The sequence below is a fragment of the Equus caballus genome, chromosome 20, assembly GCF_041296265.1.
Source record: "Equus caballus isolate H_3958 breed thoroughbred chromosome 20, TB-T2T, whole genome shotgun sequence".
Lineage (NCBI taxonomy): Eukaryota > Metazoa > Chordata > Mammalia > Perissodactyla > Equidae > Equus > Equus caballus.
In genome coordinates this window covers 4,517,628-4,543,642 of record NC_091703.1, presented here as the reverse complement: position 1 = coordinate 4,543,642, position 26,015 = coordinate 4,517,628, and the positions used below count along the sequence as shown (strand labels likewise).

Below are 26,015 nucleotides of genomic sequence, written 5' to 3'. Positions count from 1 at the left end.
ATTTTTGATAAGTTCTACAAAGACGAGGATTTAGTCAAGGGGCTCTTTTGTCAATTAAAACATTTTATTCCACAATTGCCATCAGGGGCTTTCCAGGGCTCACGAGGTTCCCATCGCTCTCTGGAGTTCAAGAATGAAGAGGAAAAATGTTAGACCTTCTGAAGTCGTTCCTTCAATCGCAGGAAAGGTAAATTCTTACCATCTCACATTGAAATACACGCCGAGAAAGGAGACAGACATACAAGAAGGGCATTTCCCCATTTTCTCCATGAGCAATTGTCTAGTGACTTGAAATTTTCTAGACAGCCAAAGCAAATACATCAGACCTAAGACGCCACTTTGGCGTCTGAATTGTCCAAATTGGCTGTCTAACCAAGCTACTAATTCAGAATGATTCTAATTCACAGGAAAATTGTTGAAACTTCTGCTTCAGCTGTTGAAAGCTGGCCTCAAGTTTCTTAATATTGTGAGCATTATATGGAAAATGCACAGACATGTTTCTAAAGCATAATGTGGGTATTATTTTATGGCGATGAGTATGTGACAAATTCAATGGAAGACTAAAATGGTTCTCCAAGGCTCTTTGCAGCCTAATTCTAATTAGCTGTTTAGTTTAAGACACCAGGCTTTGTTCTGGTGGTCATTTTTTAAAAATTACTTGTTTTACTCAGGTCATGTTTCCCTTTTTGAGATGATTTAAGATCTTTAACAAGCTGTAATCTGAAAACTCTCAGGACGTCTTCCTGCTCTTCTGGGAAGAAGACACATACATGAACCCAGGGCTGAGACTGAATTATGTTCCGAAAATCCAAGGGCCAAGAGGTCTGGTCAGTCCCCGGAGCCAGAGCGGCTGATTTACAATATCACCAAACTCCCCACAGAGGTGTGCTCACCTCTTGTTTCCACTGCCTTTGTAAATTCTGTGTAATTCAAGAATGTTAATGCAGAAAGGGTATAAAGAGCCAGCAAATACTCGCAAATCATGGAGCTTTACAGAAAACTCAAACTTCTGCTTGCTGAACTCCTCTGGTTAGAAATTAACTTTCATCTCTAGCAAGCTTGGAAAACTATAGGCTTGCTGATCTATTGGTTTAACTTATTAAATTTCTTCACAGAACTTCAGGTGTATAATGTGAAACACTTTGGTGAAAACCAACAGAAATTGTGAAAAACCAACTGAGATGGACATGACACGCTGAGCTGAATTCCTTTGGATTCAAATATTTCAAAGTTCTCCTCAGACCTGGAGTTCTCAAAATTTGTGAGAATTTTTCCTCTCAGAGATGTCCCAAGTAGGGTCTAATTGTTCCAATATAGCCACACAAAAAAAGGGATAATCGAAAAAAGTAAAAAGGGGGATAAATCACTGGAAAATTAGGAACTCATCATATGCAGAATGCACTTCTTTCTGTCTTTTCCTTAAAATGATGAAAAAGGAGAAATTAAGAAGTCTGGTTAAATGTTTTCCAAGTTAGTTTCTGCAGAATCAAATTTTATCAATGATAATACATGTCATTTGCCAGACTGATGTTTTAGGATAATCTTTTCGGTTTGCACTTCCAAGGATATTCTCAGCCAACTATTTCCCCATTTCTTATCTTGTCTAAATGAGAGCACACAGCAGAGTGAGCAATAGCTACTCGGTTATGCTCAGAGGCTGAGCAGCCAGGCTTTTCATAGGCGTGACAGCCACAGAAAAGCCAGTAGGGATTTCCTGTTCAGATAGGAGTTCACTTATTAGTTACTCTTTCGATCCAAAAATATAGACAGCAAGACCAGAAACTGTCCCTTTCTGGGTGGGAGCTGAAGACAGTCATTCAATAGTCACGTGAATATGTATTAAATTACAATTGTGAAAAAAGCTTCAGAGGAGAGGTTCAGGGTGCTATGAGGTCTTCCAACAGGGAGCTTGACACAATGGGGACATCAGGAAAGGACTCCTGGAGGAAGCAGGGACTGGGCTGAGGTGTGAAGGGGAAAGAGGAGCAGGAGTTAATTAGTCAAAGCTAGAAGGAAACAACTGTCTGGGCAGAGAATATTATAGAAAGGGGGCCTGTGTCAGTGGGTGCAGCCAGGGTAGGCCTGCCTCGGGGAGTGTGAGGACCTGTAGTGGAGCTGGAGTGCAGAATGAGAGGGAAAGAACTGGAGAGATGGGCAGCAGCCAGGCCACGCCAGGGTCTTGGAGACCACAGGAAGAACATGCTCTCCTAAGGACAGGGAAAGCCCCTGATGTGGTTTAAGTTTCATTTTTAACAAGATCATTCTGGCTGCAGGGTGAAAACTCCACCCAAATGGGCAGCAGAGGATGCAGGTAGAACAGACTATTGAGGTAATCCAAAGGAAAGCCTCCGATGGCGTGGACTGGGGAGGTGGGGATAGGGATGCAGTGGGTGTGGGGTGAGGAGGAAGAAGAGCCAGACATCACTCCCAGGTTACTCACTTGCACCCTGGGTAGTTGATGGGGCCATTCTTCGGGATAGTGAGCTGGACAAGCACTAAGCTTTCAAGCAAAAACTCAACTTCAGTTTTGGACGCATCAACATTGAGCTGCTCTGCAATCTCTCAGAGGAAATATCAAGTGGACAGTGAGACACTTGGGCCTGGGTCTCAGAGGGAGGTCCAGGCCAGAGGTAGACATGGCGAGCTATATAATGTGTTAAAGGTTAGGCATAAGCATAACTGGCATTACTAATCTATTTGCAACTACAATGCTGGGAGCAAAATTTAAAGTAATAAAAACATCTGGATACCTCTAACTGTTATCAATCACTCTTAACTCTGTTTTGCCTCTCCTTCCCTCCCCTCCAGGCCTGACACTTCATCATAACTCCCCCAGACCCTTGTCTTGCAATTGGAATTCTGGGAAGTCTATTTGACTCTGGGTTTCACATATTAGAATCATTGTTCTGGTTCCTGGTTGAGACACTTAGGTTCTTCAGTTCAGCAAAAGTCCCAGTGTGTTGATCTCTGTCACAGCCTACTGCTGAATTCCCCTCAGAATTCGAGCAAACTCCATCCAGAGAATTCCTCTTACCTGTTAGAGTATTGGGCACAGGTTAAACAAGAGAAAATAATTAAAAGGAATACAGTATTCATTGGATAGCACAGAACCTAGTAATTTTCTTTTTCCAATAAAATGACAGTTTTCTAGGCTCTTGCCTAACTTTTCCAACTTTCTTAACCATTCTCCCCATCCCTGGTGGTCAGTAGCTTAAATTCATGTGTTATAATGTATTTAACATTGCAAAAATTATTCACAGCATCTGACTCAAACAGACTTTATTCTGGAAAGAGTTTGGCATTTTGAAATCTTTTACCAAGTAATAATTTTAAATTAAAATAAAAGGTTTTTAGACAAACAAAACTATAATTTAACTACTGATAATTACTTTTTTGATCAACCAGAATTTAAAATTCATCATCCTGATCTACTCAAATGCAGTGGTTGTTACAGAAAGAATTTCACTCTCAGAAGATCTGGTCCTTCCTCTTTCCTCGTTTACGACCTTATTGAAGTCACTCAGTGTCTTTGGACCATCAGTGTCTTCTTCTGTAAAATGGGGATATAGTACCTGACTTCAAAGGATAGTTTCTTTTTCTTCTCCCCAAAGCACCCCAGTACATAGTTACATGTTTTAGTTGTAGGTCCTGAAGGATAGTTTTTAAAAACTACATATCTATACAAACTCTTTTAAATTTATACCATTTTATTACTATATGGAAGGAAAATATTATTATTACTAAAACTTTCAAAAGAAACCTTTCCTGTAACTTTAGACATTAAGTCTATTTCTTCTTGAAATGATCCATCTAAAATTCTTTTATAATTAGTACGCTGTGATTTATGTGTCAACTTACCGGGGCCACTGAGTGCCCAAATATTTGATTAAACATTACGCTGAGTGTAACTGTGAGGATGTTTCTGGATGAGATTAACATTAGAATCAGTGGGCTGAGGAAGGCAGATTGCCCTCCCTAGTGTGGATGGGCCGCTTTCAATCTTTTGAAGACCTGAATAGAACAAAATTCTGAATAAGGGAGAATTCCCTCTCTCCGCCTGACTCTCTTCGAGCTGGGACATTGGTCTTTTCCTGCCTTCAGTCTTGGACTTGAACAGATTTACCCCATCAGCTCTCCTGGGTACCCAGCTTGTCAGCTGCAGCTCTGGGCCCGTCAGCCTCTATAATGACGTGAGTCAATTCCTTATAGTAATCTTTATCTCATAGATACATGGATAGATGATGATAGATAGGTAGGTAGGTAAAAGAATAGATAGAGATAGATAGATATCTATGTATATATATCCTATTGGTTCTGTTTCTCTGAAGAACCCTGACTAATACACACTCCTTCTAGATGGAAGTAGTCAGAGGGCCTGAACTGTCTTTGCAACACCATGTGATTGAAAGAATGTGGTCTGTGGAGTCAAGGAGATAGGTGCTTAGACACACTGGTAAGCCACGTGTCCCTGAACAAGTTATCGAACCTCTCAGAACCATATTTTCCTTATAGTAAGCTAATCTCTCCAGACCTTAACAATAGAGCAAAGTGGCTGGAATATAACAGGCTTTCCTTTAATTCTAGTGCCTTTTTCCTTTGTCCTTCTTTTCTTCCCAAAGCCTCTTCTACCCGTGTGAGCGTTCACTCCTCGGAGAGAACTGTTTCACCATGCTGGTGGTGGTGGGAGGGCAGCAGCCCATGGTGGGCACTGCTGATGTGTAAGCATTCTGACTGCAAACCGCAATTTCTCCACACAGAGCTGCTAAACGCCCTTAGGGAGTTCACTAACCCTAAAAGACTCCCAAGGCAATTCCGGATCATAAAAACATGAAACATTAGAGTTATGTTTCAGAAAATAATTTCTAAATGTTTTTAACTCTCCAGAAATAATCCACCCTTGCTGCACACCCTCCTCCTCCCTAGCAGTGCCAGCAGGCCCACAGCAGCTGGGGGCTGCCCTCAGAAACTGCCCAGCGCCCAGCCTACAGCAGGGTGAAGTGATGGAGCCAAAGCCAATGGTATGGCCCTCCTTGCATCATCCTTGCCATGGGCTCAGTCGCTTGTTTCCTCTCTCCTCTCAGCGGGGCTCCATCCTTTCTCCTGGAAGCTTTTTCCAGACGGCAGAATAAAAGCCCTCTTCCATGAAATGCCCTCTCTACAATGTTGCTGGATTAAATCCTGGCTCTTGATGGCTCTGACCGAATGTAAATATGTATGACCCAATGGGCAGATTGGTTACTTTTGGAAGGGCACTGCTGTTTACTTTGGAGAAAACCCATCATGCGAGGAGTGACAGATACTTTTCCCTTTGCTCAAAGATAATTTCTTTGGGGCAATTTGGCAATAGCCAAATTTTTAGATGACTTTTTTAAAGTACCAGCCTTGAACCATAAATGAGAATGATGTTGGTATAATCCTACAGTCCCAAGAGGGATTGAGAAGTGGGTCAGCTTGGAAGAAAGGAAAGGAAGTTGCCAGCACCACTAGGGTCACTGAGGTGTCCTCATTCACATGGAGACTGCAGAAATTGCAGAATCAAAGAGGACATAGATAATACAAGTCCTCTCGATGCGGCAACACTGATCTAAGCTCCTATTATCTTATCTCCTGCCTGGGCCCCCAAATAGTCTGCTTTGATGGCTGACCTTCCCATGGAGAAATGGCCCAGAACCGCATTCCTCCAAGAGGACTGTCCCCGTATTGCAACACGTTGCTATGATCTGTCAGCTCAACGCTCTAACTGTTTTCAATAAAAATGAAAGCTGTTTAATGGGTGCAGAATTTCAGTTTGGAAAGATGAAAAAGTTCTGAAGATGGCAGAACAACAACGTGAATGTACTTCATGCTACTGAACTGTACACTTAAAAATGGTTAAAACAGTACATTTTATATGCATTTTACCACAAGGAAAGAAGGAAAGAAACAAGGAAAGAAAGAAAGGAAAGAGAGAAAGAGAGAGAGAGAGAGGAGAGAGAGAGGAGAGAGAGAGGGGAGAGAGAGAGAGAGAGAGAGAGAGAGAGAGAGAGAGAGAGAGAGAGAGAGAGAGAAAGAGAGAGAGAGAGAGAAAGAAAGAAAGAAAGAAAGAAAGAAAGAAAGAAAAAGAAAGAAAGACCTGCATTATCAGAGTTGTCAGATTATGGTTAGTCCTTATGCCATTGGTATAGAACTCAAAACACTTTAGTATCAGAAAAAGTTTTGCATATCAGTCTTTCAGATCCCCACCACAGTATCTCTGCCGCATTTCACTGCGCAGCCGTGTTCTGGTTTGACACCATGTGTTTGTCTACCGTATATGCACCCATGAAAATCAACCTCTCTGTGGGTTTATCTCTATCTTGTTCCTACACATAGACACACTCACACAATTACAGTGGACGCTGTGAAGTAAGAATAATCACCCACGGAGGTTAGAGAAATAGGAGAATAAGTACATATATGAAGGAATGGAGCTAGCGTTTTTCAGACAAATGTAAGTAACTCAGCTGAATAATAGACGCTTTGCTCTTGGAGACGGTAGACATAGTGCTTTCAGGTGCTTTAGCACTTGTACGTCATTCAAACTTCTCAGGAGGCTGCTTAAACTTATTATTTGTTGCTCAAAATCCTCCAGAAACCATTAGCTTATATTAAATGTAAAGCCACTAAATTCTTTCCTAATGACAGAGTCATTCAAAGTGGCTGGTTTGAAAGACGTACGGCTAACTTTACACCAGGGACGTTTTATAGAGAAACTAGACCTGGGTGATGCCTTCTTTAAATGCCCCTTTCAATCACCCCAACAGGAGTTGTCTTGGGGCCGTTGGGAAAGAAAATTACACCAGTGAAAGGCAATGCTTTTCATTTTCCCTTGGCTCCAAAACTCTTAATGGCACGCCCAGAGCTAGCTGTCCTGCTTTTGAATTGTGGCAGCTTAAGACTGTCAATCGCCACAGACAACAACAGTCGTATATTACGTTTATAAACCACCTTTCATCCCCAAACGCTTGGCAGTCACAGAGGAATTCTATCAACCACTTTTCATTCACGTGGCTCGAGAAATTCTTGAAGAAATGATCGCTTCCTAATAGAACAGCGCCCAGTGGGAATGTGAATGCAGGTATCCTTTTTACCCATGGAACAGATCGCACTTTTACAAACAATTTTGTTTATACATTCCCATCTGATTTGCACAAATAACAAGAGCAGGGCAAATTATACCTGTTTGAGAGATGAAAAAACTGAGGCCCTGACGGATGAGGATTACAACCCAGATCTTCGTCTCGTTACTCAATGCTTGCTGTGATACATGCAGCAAAAGGCGCCCTGCAGACCCTGTTAGCCTGCAGTTTCTCAGGGGCATTTTGAGTTGTCCTGGGCAACCCTTGATTCATCCTCCTACACAAGAAACCGCCCAGCATTTAGGTAGTGGATTCAGTGATAGGAGAGTAGCAGAAGAAGAGGACTTTGCTCTTTGATCCAGAGGCAGACGCTCAATGCCACTGGCTCCTCTGTAACTGGGGAAACTAGAGGAGACATTTTGACATACCCCTTCCCTGGGTGAGAATAGTGACAATTACTGATCTTTAGTGAGCACTGCTGTAACCTGCTTCACCTGCATGAACTCATTTCATCCTCATGCCCATCCTATGTGATGGATATGATCAGATAGATGAGTACTGCTGGAAACAGAAAACTGGAGTTACAGAGAGGTGAGGTGGCCTGCATAGCTTGGGCTTGACAGAGCCAGACTTCAAACATAGGCAGCATGGCTTCAGAGCATGCATTCTTAACCCCTACTGTACCCATGTCACTATTCAGACAGCCATTTCATAAGCAGTCAAAATCTCCCACGCATGTAATTATCAGAGCACCTTCTATTCATTCTCTCCACCCTGTGCTTGCTGTTTGTAGAGCAGGGAAGCGGGATAAGGGTCACACACACACACACACACGCACAACACACACACACATGCAAAGAATTTCCTATCCCTAGGAGTATGAGAAAAGAATGCTTTGTGAATTTATGTGTGTATGCCTGCATGCAAATGGGTCCCTGTAAGGAGCTGAAACCATAAAGACCTAGTATCCACGTCATTTTGCAGATTATTCTAGTTTATGGGACATCTCAACTCTGATCTAGTCACAGCAGAGGTGGAGACAGGCAGAGCTGAGGGGACTTTTAGAATGCTTGTTACTCATCAAACAAGTGTCCACGCTTCTCCTTTCTTTACCTGGCTAACGCCAACTCATTCTTTGGCTCTGTTAAGAGCCAAAAGGTCCCTTCCTCTAAATAAGCTTCCAAACTCCCGAGGCCAGGTCAGCCCCACCAGACACAAGGTGACAGAATAGCAGACTGTTTATAACAAAGGCACTGGGGGAAGGGCCTGAGAAGGGTAGAGGAATGTTGGTCCAATATGAGCAATCGAAGGAGGAGACTAGATCCCATGCATCTTCGTGTTCCTGGTGCCCGGCAGTCTCTAGTATTATAAATACTAGGGGTAGGAGGAATACACGGGTAAATGTGAATAGAGCTGCCAGGAGCCTATCACGTACATATACAGCGTGTGCATCTACAGTGACTGTAAACTTTGGTGCATCAAGAGCCTGGGTTTCTTTATCCCTTGTGTCAACTTTTGGCCAGAAGAGCGAAGGGTGGAGATTGTGTAACTTAGGAGTCAGCTGGGCTCACCAGGTCCTCTAGGATTCAAACAGAATTGGTCAAGCCTCTTTCCCACATCCTGTGGGAAGTCCAGGGCCCCAACCAAGATTTATGCAAACTCCATGGGGGTAACATTCCCATGGTCACCTCTTATACCAATGTCCTGTCCTGCTGACCTCTTGATCTCATTCACAGCTCACCTCCAGGGACTGTCTCCTTCTCTCTGCCCTCTGTCAACCCAAACCGGACACAGTTCCTTTCCCGGATTTCACCAAACCCAACTCACACAAGTTTGTGGGTATAGATATAGAGGAGAATTTTACTCAAAATTAAAGAAGATAAGGATGGGGTGCACAGAGCACAGCACAGCAGACCAGTTCAGGCGAAGGGTTAGGCAGCCCATCTTCCACACCTGCTTCAGTGACGTTCTCACCAGCTGACTTTTCCCCTATCATCTCTGGTCTCCCAGCATGGTGGAAATACTCTCTTCCAGCATTTCCTCGTCTCACCCTTGTGTATTGTTGTTTTTGTTGCTCTCCACCCGCAACATTCCTGTTCTTTTCTAATATCATGAACTTTCTCCATCTCTTGTCATTTCCTGCTCCTTATTGGCCATGCCCTCATCTCCGTAACTGAACATTCCCATTTAAATATATTCCTAAGCAAAGTCAGTCCTCTCTAAGAGGGGAATTCTCAGTCAGTTCTTAAAGTAACAATTTCCCTGCAACCTTTCCCAATAGCAGTTATAGTGACCCTGGTGTCAAGAGTTGGGTGGATGTAGGGTCAGATGTGGTTGACAGTTCAGGCCATGGGCCCATAAGCAGCCCAAATGGAAGATGGCAAGACCAAACAGACAAAGCCACCTTTCAGTTGGTTCTTAAATATCATCAAGGCCTTAGTATGTGATGATCACAGTAAGTCCTGGACCTAAAACACCTCAAGACACCCCCTGCCCAGGGGAAGACAGCCAGGAAACACAGTGTGCAGTGCCATGGATCTGTGAGACACCAGCGAGACCCAGCATCCTCATCTGACCACTGAGGAGGAGGGGCTGCAATGTGTCAGGGCCATTGGAGCCCTGCTTTCTTCCCTTTGCACTAGCCTCTTCTGTCACCATCACAGAAACATAAAAACGTACAGAGATCTCAGGATTCTAGGCTCTGCACTCTCCTTCACCTCCATTTCCTATCCCTGCCCCATGAGCTGTCACGTAGTCCACGTTCTACCAGCCTCAATCTACCAGACACTGTGGATTGCCCAACCTACACCCTAAATCCCCCCTTTTCCTGCCCAATTTTATTCAGGCATCTGCCTCTCCCACAGTGACACCTCCTGCCTCAGGGTAGACCCTGATTCATCTTAACCAATCACCATTGCCCCATTCCCCCCACACTCCCACACAAGGGGCTGGTAAATGAAAGAAGCCTTCACAGGGGCTATCTTTGAGTCATTTCCTTCTCCTCGTGTGGTACCTAGGTCTGGACAGATGCCTGGACCATGCAGCCATCCTGCAGCAGGTCAGAGGGTGGCAGGATGGGCAGGCGGGAAAACGTGGGTCCCCTGTGATGTTGCTGAACTGCTGTTCTGTGAGATAATAAATTATTCAGTTGTTCAAGCCAGTTTGAGCTGGGGCTTTAAGTTATTTATGACTGAAAGCAACTTAACTAATACGTCCAGAGCATAAGAACTGTTTCTGCAAAATATGTTTTAGGTGATAGCAGGACTCTCAGCAGGAGCAGTAGGAGCATTTGGGGACTGTCGCAAGAATTGGCGGGGGAGCTCTCAAGCATTTCCTGGGTCAGGGTAGGGATGTTAGGCATCCTGCGATGCACAGGGCTGCTCCACAAAATCATCTCACGTTCCAAAAGACTGAAGAATGTTCTGTTGCACAGCTGTGATAACATTACATATACCTAGAATGTCCCTGCATTCTACGTATAAACACGAAGTATTTTCACACAGGCTGAATATTCAGCTATCGCATAAATCTGGGGACCTTTTGATTCTTTGATTCTTTGGAACTGTGATGAGACTGGTGCCCTACTTTGGAAAATCAGGTCACAAAGCTGCCCACTGTGTTTGACATTTGCATTTGTTTGCATTTACGCTGTGGCATTCCTGATGATTCTCTCTATAAATACGCCTATATGACTCCCGCGTTCTGTTTCCTGATGCAGAACTACCTGAGCATCTAGTAATTTATCATTATATTGATTTTTAAAATACATTTGGGGGTGAGTTATATTACCTGTGAATTTCTTCCATGGGATGTTACCGTATAATTTATTTTTAAAAAAAGATGATGGTGGTGATGGCGTCACAGGTATGTACATATAGAAAACTGATCAAATTGTATACCTAAAATATGTACCATTTCGTGTACTTCCATTATACCCCCATAAAGTTGGGGAAAAGAGGGGGTCTTGGGTCTGATAAAGTTGAAAGCAACTAGATTAGATAATCTATGAGGTCTTTTCCAATTCTAAAATTTCACAAATCCACTTTACTGCTGTATGAAGAATCTTGGGTCACAAACTCTAAAAGGTAAGCCACTGCCAGAGATTCATACATCCCTAAAGGGCACAAGTCAGCTTTTTTAGGTGGCTCTTTACTGAAGAATGCCACGTGAGGAGACGCTGCATGGCTATGGCTTGATCAGGAGATTCGTCATTCTGGTGTGTCTCTGATGCTGCCAGACCATCCTCTTCCCTTGCCAAAGATAATTTTGGGGAAATCTGAATGTGAAGATGACTTTCAGGTCCTCGACACTCCACCTCCAAGTCTGATCCCAACTACTTCACAAACTCTGTTAACTCTTCTGTCTAGTCGACTGGGACTTAGAGCCATTGCAGACCCAGAGCCAGTGGTGTGCTGGAGCTGGCTCCACCAGCTTCTAAGAGACAATTCGTTATGTGCTTTTCTTCACAACTCTGCGTTGAGTGCCCTTATGTTGGTTGCTTGAAATCAACCATGGAGGAAGAATTTACACCTCTGAAATAGACAAATGCTACAGACCAGGACTTTTTATGCCTAGAGAGCAGGTATTTAAACATTTACCAGCACACCATTGCCCAGAGCGTGAGCAGACACCCCATTCCCTTAGCTGTGCCCAGATTTTGCATATTGAGGTATACACAGTAGCAAATTCTTGTTCTTAAAGCTTCACATAAATTATAGCTTTGTTTTGAATATTAAATCTGCTTCTCCATTATCAGAAGACTGAGGGAATATACTAGAACCTTGACTTTTTCTAGGATTGGGTAAAAGATCTCTAGGTGGTTGGTGAGAAGGTGAGTAGCAGAGAAGTAAAGATGGTACTGTGTATGTGTGCATGTGTGTGTGTGTGTGTGTGCATGAAAATTGGCTAGAAATCAAAGCTAACAAACTTTGGTTCCAACTAAGAGATCTGAGCTCAATGGTGTGGTTGCTGGAAGTTCATTAGTGCCCTCTTATTGAAGGGGATTTGGCAGTGGGCTTATTTTCCATTGGCATGAGGGAGTTAAGGGAAAAACTGCCAACAAGTTTTTTAGCCAACCAGATTATAATCAGCATGCTCCACCTGAACTTAGTGCCTACATGGCCATTTCAGTTAACATCTGGAAGTCTCCAGTACTTGGTGGAAGCAGATGAAAAGATTCAGAGATAGGAAAGCATGTTAAAGAGCTGGGCCTTGAGTTCACCAAGAGAGACTCAGACTGCAGCCCTAGGAGATGAAGCAAACCCACGAGCAATGAGACTAGATGCATGTGCCCATTTCAAACTCTTCAAAAATGTGTGTGTGTGTCTAGTTTTTAATTGGATTTATGTATCCATGGATGAAAACTTCTTATTGCTAGAATAAGAAACAGCTCAGCAATAATTCTTTTACTAATTTTGGTTTCATACGTGTAATAAGGAAACCCTATTCACATAAATAAGTAATTGGTAAGTGAAGGATCCTTTGAGGCAAGGTCACTGAATTGTTTGAACTTCTTCTGATATGCCAAAAATCACATAATGATTGATAATTAAAATTCTTTTTAATGATCCATCAGATGATAATTTAATTAGGTCTTCCTTTAACTTTATCGAAAGCAAAAAATTAGAAATAATCTGACTTGTTACCATCATTAGAGTCATTTACTTTCTCAACACAAATATCCTGAATTGTTTCTTTGCTGCCCCCAAGTACTTTATACATCCTAACAATAGGAATAACAAGTGTGCCTTTTGAAAAGTGGGGAAAGGCACTTAAGAAGGCAGAGGAGGGAAGAGAGAATTGGCATTATTCACAATACTATTTCTCTTGATACTTCCCCGTGTCTAGCACATAGTAAGATGTTTTTAATTAACATAAAAAATGAAGGAATAAATCGATGTCAAAGGCAGATTTACTATAAAACTAAGAAAGCTCAAGCTTTCGGGCCCTTCATGGCATAGGCCCCTTCCAAGGACCTGGGTGGACACCTCACACAAGTATGTGTTCCCTGAGTGGGTCCCTAGCAACATACTCATATGTTCATTTTTGCAAAAGTAAGATACTTTAACGGCAATGAATTAATATCTTTTTTCCATTCTTATCTCCTGAGAATCACGCTTTCCCCTCTGTAGGGTGAGCTGAAGTGGCTACAGGCCACTTGGGATCCAGCTAAGGGATGGTTGAGATTGAGATATGATTAGTTTGGATTTGGGATAAATTTACATGATTTGCAGGCACCGTCTGTACTGTTAAGTTATTGCTAATTATCCCGACGTGGGATGGCTTCCAGGAATGTCTCTGTTGCACACTGGGTCTACTCATCCAGCATTAAGACTTGAAGATGCAGGACCTATGTCAGCCAGCTGTGGGGAGTGGAGGAGAAACAAATTTGGGGAGGTATAGATCCAGAAGCCAGTCTGTGGAAAACTCCTCCAGTCATCATTATGTAAAATTTCACACACAGGATCACCAAACCTATCAAAACAAAAGTTCACCATGCTTTCCCTTTTTTCATTTTCTTTGATGGGAGAAGGATATTTGATAAAATGATAAAACTGTTACAGCATTTAGAGAGATGAAACATTTTAATAAAACAAATGAGAAAATATAGAGCATTGAGTTGGATGTGTATGAAGGGTATCTTCTTATAGCAAATTTAAATTTATTAAAGAATAAGAAAAAATTCACATTGAATTCAATAAAATACGAACAAAAGGGAAAGGACATGCAATGGAATTAATAACAATTATTCCAATACAGAGAACTGAATTTTAACTAAAAGAAGTTCGTATCATTCCGAAAACAGTAATTCATCCAAAGGAAGAGATAAATTCTGAGTAAAAATCATGAATAGGATTGGATTACAGGACAATCCAATCAATGAAGATGCAAGAATCGTATGAACACATTGGGAAAAGACTTAAATGCTTCTTAATTTGAGACAAAATAGTTACATCAATGAGGATAGCATAAAACTCACAACAAGTTGCTCTCACTAACCAGTGAGGAATTGCTTAATACATATCATCAATTCAGTTTTAAAAGAGTATTTATGATTATTCACTATAAAAGAAGATTTGAAATCTTACAGTTCATGTATGATAACATTTTTCCCAAATTTTAACAAAAATCCTGAGCGTTATTTAATATGACCAATAATGAGTTGAAAGGTAAAAGAAATTTTTCTAAATCTTCAACAATAAAAATTAAAATTTAATCAACAGTGCTAGAAGAAAGTGTGGATTATCTTTCTATTTTTCTGTAGAAAATGATACTACAAAACTATTGTCTTAGGAAGAGTGGATCAAAGAAAGTACAGCCAAACAGGAAGGGGAAAAGTGTTTTAGAGGTGTGTCAGGAAGTTTACAAATAATAAACACTATTTTCTTAGTTTTCTGAGGCTTACGGTGTGTTTCAGATTGCTTACATTTGTAATTTGTTTGGAAAGTTCTCAACCATATCACTTCTAAAATTTCTTTTTCCCTCTCCTATTCTGCTGATGTTAAACCTTATTACTATATCTTCTGCCTCTTATCAACTCTGTTATATTTTTCCATTCTTTGTCTTACCATGCTTTACTCTGAATATCTTCTTCTGACCTAACTTCCAGCTTACTAAATCTCTCCTCGGTTGTGACTAATCTACTAGTAAATCCATCCATGATTTCTTAATTTTGGTTATTGGATTTTTCAGTTCTGGAATTTTTTTTGGTCTTTGTGGCATAGTCAGTTTTCTGCCAAAATTCTTAATATTGTCTTTCATCGTCTTGAACATAATAAGAATGGTTATATTAAAGTGTGTATTTCCATTAAATTTTCGAATCGCTTTCTCTTTTTCTATTTCTATTAAATTTTGTTTTCCTTTTCTATTAAAATTTGTAATTCCGCTATCCGGAATCTCTGTGGTTCTGTTACTATTGTTAGCTGTTTCAGCTGATGTTTGTACATGCCGTCCTGTCTCCTAAGAAGCCTGGTTATTTTTCATTGTATGCTAGATACTGTAACCCAAAAATGTTGAAATAATCTGTGGCCCGGGTGCTAACAAGAGCCTGAAGAAGGCCTAGGCCAGGATCCAGAAGAGAGAACGGAGCCCAGCCTTTGAGGCCCCTTTTTTCTGGAGGCATTTGCCGGTTCCTGAGGGAAGAGCTGAGAGGCTGAGTGATGCCACTGACTGCCTCATGGCTTCAGGGACAGCCCTGGAGTCCTGCCAAGGGGGTGAGCGTGTATGCGCATGTGTGCCTAGGACAAAGCCCTTCGGGGCCTCAAATCAAAGTGGGTGAAGGAGGTTCACCATCACGTCCAGATGCCATTAGGTCATTGCTGGCCTCCTGGTGCAGACGTGGCTTCTAGGAATGTTCGTGGAGCCCGTTCTGCTCACCCATCAGGGTAGGGACCTGCAGGCACAGGGTCAGGGTCTCATGGTCCACGTGTCCTACAGTGCTCGGCCCTGGATGTACATGGAGGGGGAAGAGGGACAAAGTTTGAAAAATATGGAGTCAGAAGCCAGTCTGTGGAAAGGTTTTCCAAACCTTACAGCTTACATATGAAAGAAAGTTGTACAAGTTATCCAAAATCTGACAACACCACTAAAATTTACATGATATTATATTAGTGGGTTGCAAAACTGAAACAAATTTTTCTAAACTATTCATAGGAAACAAATTTTGACCGATTGTGCCAGAGGAACAACTGAGTTATCTCACTAGTGTCTCTATAGAAAAGATATTACAAAATTAGTGTCATAGGAGAAGGCCATCAAAGAGCATGTAGCCAACAATACGAGGAAATAAGAGTTACAGAGGGAGCTTGGACAGTTAAGTAATAAAGATGTTATTTTCCTTGATTTTATGCTCTTTGTGGTACTTAATTTTGAAAATTTGTAAACCGTTGTGATTTCTTTTATCTTTCTAAATGATACAGTTTTACATGTAATTTTGTGTTTGTTCTTTTTGAAAGAGGACTCTCAAATTGTGGGAGCATCAGGCCTCTTTCAGTCTTGGTCTGCACCAGCACACGTGGAATAAAAGCTTCTTTCCACAGTCATTTGAGAAGAGATTCTCGGCTCCCGTCATTCTACCTAACCTCCATGGGTTTCAGGTTAGTTGTCTATAAATTGAGGGATTAGCCTAAAACTTCTAGGGGCTATTGTGGCTCTAAATGCAGTGACCCTGTGATGCTGTGAACGGTAGAGGCAAGAGCTTGAGTGACACTTTGCTCACTGTGTGATCTTGTAAACTTACACATCCTTGTTTGACGCATGAAGAAAAAATAACCCAGAAGAAGAAGCACACACACAACCGCAGAACTCCAGAAAGGAGCAAGAGATGAACAGAAGGGTGAAGACAAAACCACAGTGGCCACTGTGTCCATGTCTGCAGGCAGGGTCCCTGGACACCTGGGCAGCACCTGCGGGGATGGCAGCCAAGGCAGGCTCTGCAACTTTCAATCCAACAGCATCTCAAAGGGTGTAAAATGGTTAACACTGAAGAAAAGAGGAGAAGAATTCAACTGGACAGAGCTTTCAGAGGGCTGTGGCATTTTCTTTCCCCATACCCAGAAATTTAGAGCTATTATTTTTGTGTTGAAGTAGATCTTTTAATTATTGAAATTACACTGTTTGATGACTGGGAGTGACCAGAGGAGAGTTTTTTCTAACGTGGTATGATTAGAAGGATCACAGGATTTACCCCAGATTTTATCCAGCGTAAAGGAGAAGCCAACAGAGCTGGTTTGCAAGGGCAGTTGTGAAAAAGAATAAAATTATTATATAGTTGCCATTAGGTTCCACCTCTTTAACTTAATGCTTTAAAGACACTAGTTTCAGAAATGTTATGTAAACTGTACAGCACTTTATAAACTTTAATTTGGATTACATTTAGAGAGGTAAAGGTCATCAGATCAACAGACTCCTTAGATTTCACAGATAAATAAAATTTACAAACACTTTGAGAGATTGATATTGGGTTGCCAAATCTTTATTTTGCCAAGTAAAAACATTTTTCTAAATCCCACCATCTAAAATCACAAACATTTCATAACAGGAAGAAAACGTTATACCAAAAATGTGTGAAAAGATAGAATAATATATTATCAGAATGAAAAGCAGTACTTGAAATTTTATAAATTTAACTTTATGGATATTCACCTCATAATTGTTTTTCCCATAGATAAAGTAAAGATTTTGTTACAGACTTTGGTGTAGGAGCTGTGAATTAAACGCTAATTGAGCCATTGCTTTGATTGTGGCATTTCAGAAACCAGAAAAAACCGTGATGGTCACATCAGTATTTCAAACATACTTAAACTGACATGAACCGTAAACTGGGCAGAGATCTAGTCAAATCTCATTGATTTTCTCACATAATGGATCAAAACATGAAATTCTTATGTCATTCTCTTGCAAACCCCTTTCCCAGAATTGTCCATGAACCCTGAAGATTTTCTGGGTCCAAGGTGGAGGCTGACCTGAGTCCTTTTGCAAGGGCAGCTGGGCAGAAACTCAGTCCATCACCCTGCAGTTGTCTCCACGGCCACATGGTGGGGCTGTTGAAGTTGGTCCTGCACAACCTGACTGGGCGGTGAGGGCGTGGCTCAGGCCACAAGGGGTCTTCCAGGGAGGACAAGCCCCTTCCTAAGTTTTGCTCACCACCAAAAGTATTCTATATTTGAGCCCCAAAGTTGCAGCTCTTAAAGATACACTCTCTCATTTCACATAGAAAGGCACTTTCCAGAATGCCAGCCAGCCCAAGCCCAGTGCTAACACCCAGCAGCTCACAGATAGAGGTCTGGCATCCCCCTTTTCTCCACAGCCCCTCAGAAGGGGTAGAGCAGTTTTTCCTTTAAAACTCCTTGAACACAGATACTCACTGCATTCCCTCCCTGGACATCAGATCTCTTTGTTGAAGAAGGTCTGAGGGCCCCAGGGTCCCCCTCACCTCCCATTACCTAGAGGACAATCACAGTGATGGCGAGGTGATTCTCCACCAAGGCCTCTACCACAGAAAGACTGGCATCTCTCTGGCTAAAGAGAGGACACATAGACCATGTGGTCGTGGACCTCCACAGAACACAGAGGTATAAGGATGTAGTGGTGCGGCCTGCACCGATGGCCGATGACAAGCTAGCAAGGGGACAGGGGCATAAAGGCCCAGCCTTGCCTTGTTCAGGACAACCTGGAAGAGCCATCCAGCCTCACAGTCACCAAGGGGCAGGCTGAGGCTTCTGAGATATCTGTAAGAGCCAGACTCCCTTCTCTACTCAATCCCATGCCCCTCCCTGTCATAGAGGGGCTACTCTTGAGAGGATGTCCAGTAAGCTTCCAGCACACTAATCTCAGGGTCTGCCTCCAGGGATGCCAAACTGCAATGCTGGGCCATTCTCCGGAAGTTCTGGTCCTGCCGGTTAGACTCCTCAAGATCACAACACAAATGATATGAATAACTAACTCGTGATGGTGAGCAGTTATCACAAAGAGCACGCAAATATGCAGCTGGAAGTCAATGGTCCAGCAGCACTATGCTGATTCAGCACCCTGTCCAAACTTCATAAACTGGCAGAAGAGCCATGTAGCATTGCTACAGGCAGCAAACTCGCCTCTCCCAATGTTCTCCTGGGACTTATACTTACTAAAGAGAGAGATCTGGTTGCACCGTTAGGCATCAGTAGGCATGCTGTGTCTCCACCCTCACCCCTTGCGCACGGCCTTCTGATTATAAGGAGTGTGAGCAGTAGTTCACTCTGAAGACAGCTCTGGTTCCGCATCTCTGATAACCTTGCTGCCCAAGTCACAGTCACTCAACTGAGAAAAGGTCAGTGCGGACACTTTCTTAAAGGTGGCTGTAGACTGGGTGACGCTAAGGACTTCCAGGCTTCTTTCTCATGTCATCCAGCAACCCTGGAAGCAGGCAGCATAGCATGGTGGTTGAGAGCAGTGGCTCTCAAGGGGGTCCCCCAACCAGCAGCATCAGCATCACCTGGAAAATCATTAGAAATGCAGATTCTCCAGCTAGCCCCAGACCAAGCGAATCGGAAACTCCGGGTGGGGCCCGGCACTCTGCATTGTCACAAGCCCTCCAGGCAATTCTGATGTGCGCTGACATTGGAGAACCACTGGTTTAGAGCAGGGTTTAGTGTAAAGGGCCAGATAGTAAATATTCTAGGCTTCATAGGCCAGGTTGTCTCTGTCACAACTACTGAGCTCTGTTGTAGTGTGAAGGCAGCCATGGGTGTTTGTAAACCAGTGAGTGTGGCTGTGTTCTGATAAAACTATTTGTGGACACTGAAAATTGAATTGCACGTAATTTTCATGCATCGTGAAATATTCTTCTTCTCTTAATTTTGTTAACCATTTAAAAACGTAAAAACCATTTCCAGCTCCCTAGTGTAGAGCTTGGACTGGAATTGGATCCTGGGTCTCCCCTAACCAGGGGGGCACCCTTGGGCAAGTTGCTTCATCTGTGTGCGTTGGTGTCTTCAAATGCAAAACCGTCTGTCTCCTGGGACTGCCGTCGACATTCAATGGCTGACAAGTGCAAGACGCTTAGCACAGCCCTGGGGATGGTTTCTATCTTTTTATATCTGTGCGTAACTTAGCTCCGTCTTACCAGCAGATGTCCTTTTCACGAGAGGTTCAACCCTCACACAGAGTCTTTTCCCAAGGCGACCCTAAGGCTCCCGACGGACTTGTTTCCTGTGCTGCCCCGCAGCACTGCCCCTCCAGAAGCCCTTGCCCTGGGTGCACTGCTGCTCTGCTCATAAGGAGAGGAGTCCCCAGAGCTCCGGCAGTGCAGGACTCAGCAGCTACGGGACAGACTCCCTCCTCGGGCCACAGTTCTGTTTCTATCGCTCTATTCTTCGTGTCCTGGTTCTTCTGCAGTGCTCTCAGCGACACATAACAGCTCCAATTTAACAGTTTACCCTTTATCTATAGCTTGGCCTGGAGAAACAATGTTTTAATAATATGAGAGTGAGAGAGCATTGCAAGTGGGAAAGTGACAAGAGCAGGAAATTGGCAATTCTTGGGCTAGAAAGCCAATGCGCCATCCTTAATTGATGCTGCTGAGAGGGAAGATGAGGCAGCACAGATCGAAACAGTGTGAGAATGGCCTCAAATGGATGTCTCGGATGATTCAGACATGGAACCAGGCCTGCGTCCCAGGCAGGTGAAGAGACAGTGACACTTCTGGGTTGGGGCTCTGAGCACTAGTGACCCTCCCACTGGGTTCATTGTGTTCTAGGGCTGGTCCTTCTTCCATGTGGCGTCCTTCCAGAGCCTGGGAAGCATGCTCCCTGCTTCTGAACTCTCCCTGTCTCCTCATGTCAAAGTGTAAGTTTCCTCTGCTCCAGTCCCAGGCTTAGAACTGCATACAGTTATGCTCTTCAGGAGGTGATAATCACCATTGCTCACATCCAACAAATAGGTTAGCGCTTTTGGCAGGCCGTGCTATAAGATACCAAGACGCGCTACTTGGGAAAATGTGGAGTGTTTGCCCCTAGAAATGAAGAGTTTTTCACATAAGAGGCAGGGAGGAACAAAATGGTCTTTCTGGTTCAGCACTTTCCTGTTTCCCTGAGTGAAAAATGAGAGTCTGATGCAAAATGGAAAATTTAAATGCATACATTTTATCTAGATATTATCACATGTATTTATCATAAGAATTCCAAGAGGTAATGAATATTCTCCCCATTCATAGATGAATCCGCTGAGGCTCAAGGGGGCTAAATAACTTTCCCAAGGTCGCACAAGCGGGCAATGGCAGAGCAAAGCTGATAGTCTGTTTTGCAAATGACTCTGAGCCAGCGAGAAACGGCTCCAACATGATTGGATGAGGGAGAAAATGAGGAAAGGCTAGAGAGGGCCACGCTGAAGGGAAGCCCAGAACATTGCCAGAAAGTGACTACACCTGGGGAAAAGGTAAATTGTCACTTCTGTGTGACTTTTTTTACAAAATTAATTTTTCCTCATTAAGACAAGCTTTCCAGAACACTGATTTCCTTATCTTTCGGTTTTCACTTGTTAAAATTCCTGGTAATTTCTTCCAAGGAGGTAACTCTTTGGGTTGAAGTCTCTAACCACTCTATAATGTGAAGGCCTGAGGTGCTCCTCCCAGCCCAGGCCTCAGAGACAATTGCTCTCAGCTACCACGTCATTCTTCATCCTCTCTTCCTCTTCCACTCCAGCCTGTCTCAGTTGTCACTCTAGGTTGATTCTGAATCCTGCTTGGGCCAAGGTCAAGTTGGGCTCTTCCCAGTACCATCTAGACATAACAGAGACAAGAGCAGTCACAGCATGCAGTCTTCAAGGAATATCACCTCGGTTAGATTCTCTTGAGGTCGTCCAAAGGCTCTTTCTTACCCTGGATGATTTTTAAATGAACATGTGGTCAAACATGGAAACTTCAAGTAAAAGTTGATGAAGAAACCAAACTGGGAGCCATTGGCAAACGTTTCCTGAAGGTTAGTGAGAGGCACAGACCATGACAGAGAAATATGGCAGTCAATCTGGGGTGAAGCGGGTTTATCATTCCTGCTTCCCTCAGCAGAAGCCAATAGTGGGGAATCATGTCTGACATTTATCCTGTCTGACTCATTATCCAAATGCATAACCAGTTTTCTGTACTCTATATTCTGTTTTTCAAACTCTACAATCTGATAGTCAACTTTATCCCTAACGCAGGGAACATTCCATGTTAAAGCTGTACTTCTCCGAGCTCATTTTTCTTCCTTTGGCCTCAAATAGTGTTTGTCAATTTTGATGAGCCTCAAGATGTGAAATTATGAAAAAAGTTTGCCTTGGCTAATACTCCTGAACCCCTTGAGTGAGCACTAAGTGGAAAACACGCCACCTCCCACACAGGCACTTTTCATGTTATGAACAGTGTGAAAGGACTTCCTTCCTCGTGGAAGGGAGGGCCAGCATGGCAGGTATCAGCACTGGGCCTCCGACCCTGAGCCCATTGTTCACTGCTGACTCAACCCGACCAGCTCTCTTCAGATATTTTGCTTCAAAGTTCATTCAAAATGTTGTGAGTAAAATCTTTGCTTCAGCATTTTCCTCACAGCTCAGAGAGGGAGAAAGAGACAGATGGGGGACGCTGGCCTTCTCACCCTGCCCGGGAGCCTTAGCTGTGTGTCCCACTGGCTGGCAGAGGAATGATAGATGGCGCCCTTTCCCATGTGTGCCGGGCAGGCTGCCGTTGCCTGATTCTGTCCAGTTAGCAAAACAGGGGGAGCTGCCAAGACAAACAGCCAAGGTATGAAAAGTTAACAGCTAGCGATCACTGCGGTGTGAAATGGACCCATGAAATGAGACATCAAGGATGCTGCTTGGAATAGCTTGAATGTCGAACATTCTTTCCCAGCGAAAGGGTAGACAGCGGCGCGGCAGCAGTGTGGGAGACACAGGCCAGGCGGGCGCACGGGTGTCCCAGGACTGCGGAGGAGAACCGACTTCTGATGCTGCGACCTCAGGCATCATGCTGGGAGGTCAGGAGGCAGTGCCCACTTCTCACCCATCCCATGCCAACTCTCCCTGCTGCCTCCCTGCCCTCATCTAGAAAATAGTGGCTATTAATAGGCGATATCAAAAGAGTCCTTGTAGTTTATAATCAGTTTCATCTGGCTTAGGGAAAAGCAACCATAAAAAGTGTGTTGGGGGACTGCTGGGGCCAGCGAGGCAGGCTCACATTAGCTAGTGTTCAGAACGGGGCAGCAACTGACAGACGAGGCAGACGATGGTTTATGGTCTGTAATGCCTGTGCTGACATGGAGGATTGGGGCAAGATTTATTCTATGCTCGGGCCATCACCAAACACTGAAAAACAGTCATTACAAGCCAGATGACAACTGGAATGCAGTAATCAGTGGAAAGAATATTTATTTGGTTTTTCAGTCTTTGGATGAATCTGGTTTTCAGAAAGTGAGGGCCCGCTAGGAAGTCAGACTACGCCATCATTACATCCAAACCATTATGCATTTGCTGGCCACGTATGTAATTCTATACAGAAAACATAACCAGAAAGTAGAAAAATCCCCAAGACTCGAAATCTCATTATTAGAAGCCTTGCCACCATGACTTCACTTGCGGTTACTACACACCCTAAATATTATTAATGGACCAAAAGAATCCAATCCTTGTAAAGTCTGGTCAGTATCGTTAATTCCCCGGCCCACCTCGACAGTGAGTTTGATGGAGTGGTGATACACATTAGAAAGCTTTTCTTCTGACTCATTCTGCTGAATTTCAGGTGATAAACAAAGTAGCAGAAATGGAGCTGGACATTTTTATTAAGCTCATTGTGAGCCCAAAGATTTCAATTAAGTTTCTATAAACACATCTTCTTTTTACACTGAAATCACCTCAAATGTTAACATTTCTGCTCTCAAGCAAGCCATGCATTGGAATTAACCACATTTCTTGGTGACGTTCTTAATGGTTCTCGCTTCTTCCAGATAAGTAAGGGAAGTTGGACACAAATGACTGATATGCCACCATTTCTATAAAACACAGCATAACACTTCCTGTATAATCTTCAATTCATTCCGTCCCACTTAACTATCTTGTTTTTCTTTCCTTTCCAGAACTCTAAGCAAGCATTTTTCTCTGATAATTTTTCTCCTCAGGAAAATCCATCATTCCCCGAGTACACCAGAAACAAGAAGACTGGTCTGATCTTTGGCCCACTCACCCACATGGCAGCTGTCATATCCCACCTCACACGTCACTCGGCCTGACTCCTCGGCCCAGGGTGCACAAGCCTGATGTCTGTGCAGGCAGCGTCCACAGCGTGACAATGCATTGAGCTATTCACTTGCGCAGGCACATTTCTAAGAATATGTCATACTCCAACAAATAATTCACATTTTAAATGTACATAAACCGTGGCTGTAGAAGTGCTCTCCCTGTCTCTTCTGCATTATCAAGCCTAAGACAAGTGAAAACAAATCAGTGACCATCCTCCGACGTGCGCTGGGATTCTGGAGCTATGGGCGGACTGGGCCACATCTGAGAGAAAGCAGCGTGCAGGTTTCAGTGGGGCGGCAGATCCTAGCATCCCGGGCTCCTGTCATTCCTTCTGCTGTTTCCAGTGCCTGTCCTGGATTTCAGGAGTCATCTCTTCACCCACCCCCAGCTCACTCAACTACTTCTACCTTGCAGGTTTAGATTTTGTTATATTTGCATTTAACAACTTCAAGACAAGAGGTTTCAAAAAAGAAAAAAAAAATCTCGTCACTGTGTTTTTCTTCCAGAGTAATCCTGTGCAAGGAATTCATCCCATTTCTTAACTTACCTAAGCATCCTTTTTTAACCATATCAGTAATCAAAACATTGCTGAGATGATATTTAAAGCTAATGAATTAAGCAAACACAAACCTGTTTTGTTCGCCAATCAAAGCTACAGGCTTCCACAGTGAGCGTGTGGAGGGCCTGGCCACCAGCTGCCAGCTGCTCTCCGTCCATGATCTTAATTGCAGCATGCTCAGAGCCCGCCCACGTGCTCTCTGTGTGTCCCTCCAGATCCACTCTGCATCCTTCTCCATGCTGCCATGGGCTTGGGAAACTGGCCTGTATAGACCTCACCAGTGCACCGGCCGCCCCGTCCTCTGACTTCCAGGAGAATTTGTCAGTGGTGAGTGAGGTCAGAGAATTTGTTCCCCCGGCAACCTTCCTGAGGAGTTGCCTCTGACTGGCTATGTCCCTTGAACCAAGGCTACAGCTCTTCTCAAGGTGGCCCTCGCCACAGGACTCTGTAACCGCTAGCCACCTTCGCCCCTTCATGCTAAGGAGCTATTACTATTATTTGTCATTTCCCTGTATGCTGGTTTCAACTCTGTAAAGAATCCCCTCATCAAATCCTCCTTAAAATATCATAATTTGAAGACACCGTATATTTCCTTTGGAGACCTGACTTGATATGGGGTCTAAAGGGAAGCTATGGTCAAACACAGAATGTAGCCACCACTGTATAGCAGATTTTCCAGAAGCTGTTTACAGCTACAGATGAGAGGACCTGTGCGGCCCTCCAGTGCGGTCTATCAGCAGTCTATAGACCTGAGGAGTTTTCCTGGAGGCCCTGGTCAAAGTCTTTGGCAGTATATTTCATTGTTCTCGGTTGTCTACACTCTACTGCTGTACACTGCTGGCCTCCTGACTGGAGGATTGGAAGAAGGACGCCTGGCACATGATGAGTCCAATATGAATAGTGTTGAATATGCACCACTCGCAAGTGAACCCCTTGCTGAATCTTCAAAAAGGGAACACACCTCTATCAACAGTACCCAGACCAAGAAACAGACATCACCATCACGCCCCACGCTTCCTCATGCTCCCTGTCACTTTGCTTCCAATGGTAGCCTTTACACTTTTAACACAGTAGCTCCATTTTTCCTATTTTTAAACGTTATATAAATAGAATGGCGTGGAATGTACTTTTTCGTGTCTAGCTTTTTTGTGCTTTACATTATGTTTGGGAGATTACCTTTGTTGTTGCCTATGTTCATTCTCATTGTTGTATAGTTTTCCATTTTATGAACACAGCACAATGTATTTATCCATTCTCTTCTAGAAGAACATTTGGGTTGTTTCCACTTTGGGTGCTGTTAAAAATAGTGCTGCTTGAACATAACTTACACAAATCTTTTGTTGAACATATCACATGTTTCATGTTCAGCGTCTGGGTGCTGTGTTTTGTAGTAGCTTCTTGCTGCCCCTTCTACCCCACGTATCCTCCTAATCACAGCTGTTCAGGGCAGACAGAAAAAGAGGAGACTGAGGTTTGACAAGAGAAGGGGAGACAAAGCCCACAGCAAAGCTGTGCTGTAGATTTCCGCCGAGCTGACCCGGATGGATTGAAGACGCAGGGGCGGAGTGGATCAGGCCTTCAAACTGCCTGCCCCTCACCTGCACAGCTTTGTGTGCTGG

General features: G+C 43.5%; 1 long non-coding RNA gene across 1 annotated transcript; it reads left to right on the top strand.

Annotated features, from left to right (window-relative positions):
* LOC138919323 (uncharacterized) lies at positions 1–25,522 on the top strand. The gene is made up of 3 exons (XR_011429441.1): positions 1–187; positions 16,052–16,192; positions 23,717–25,522. It is a non-coding gene; the product is annotated as an uncharacterized lncRNA (long non-coding RNA).
* The last annotated feature ends 493 nt before the right edge of the window (positions 25,523–26,015 follow it).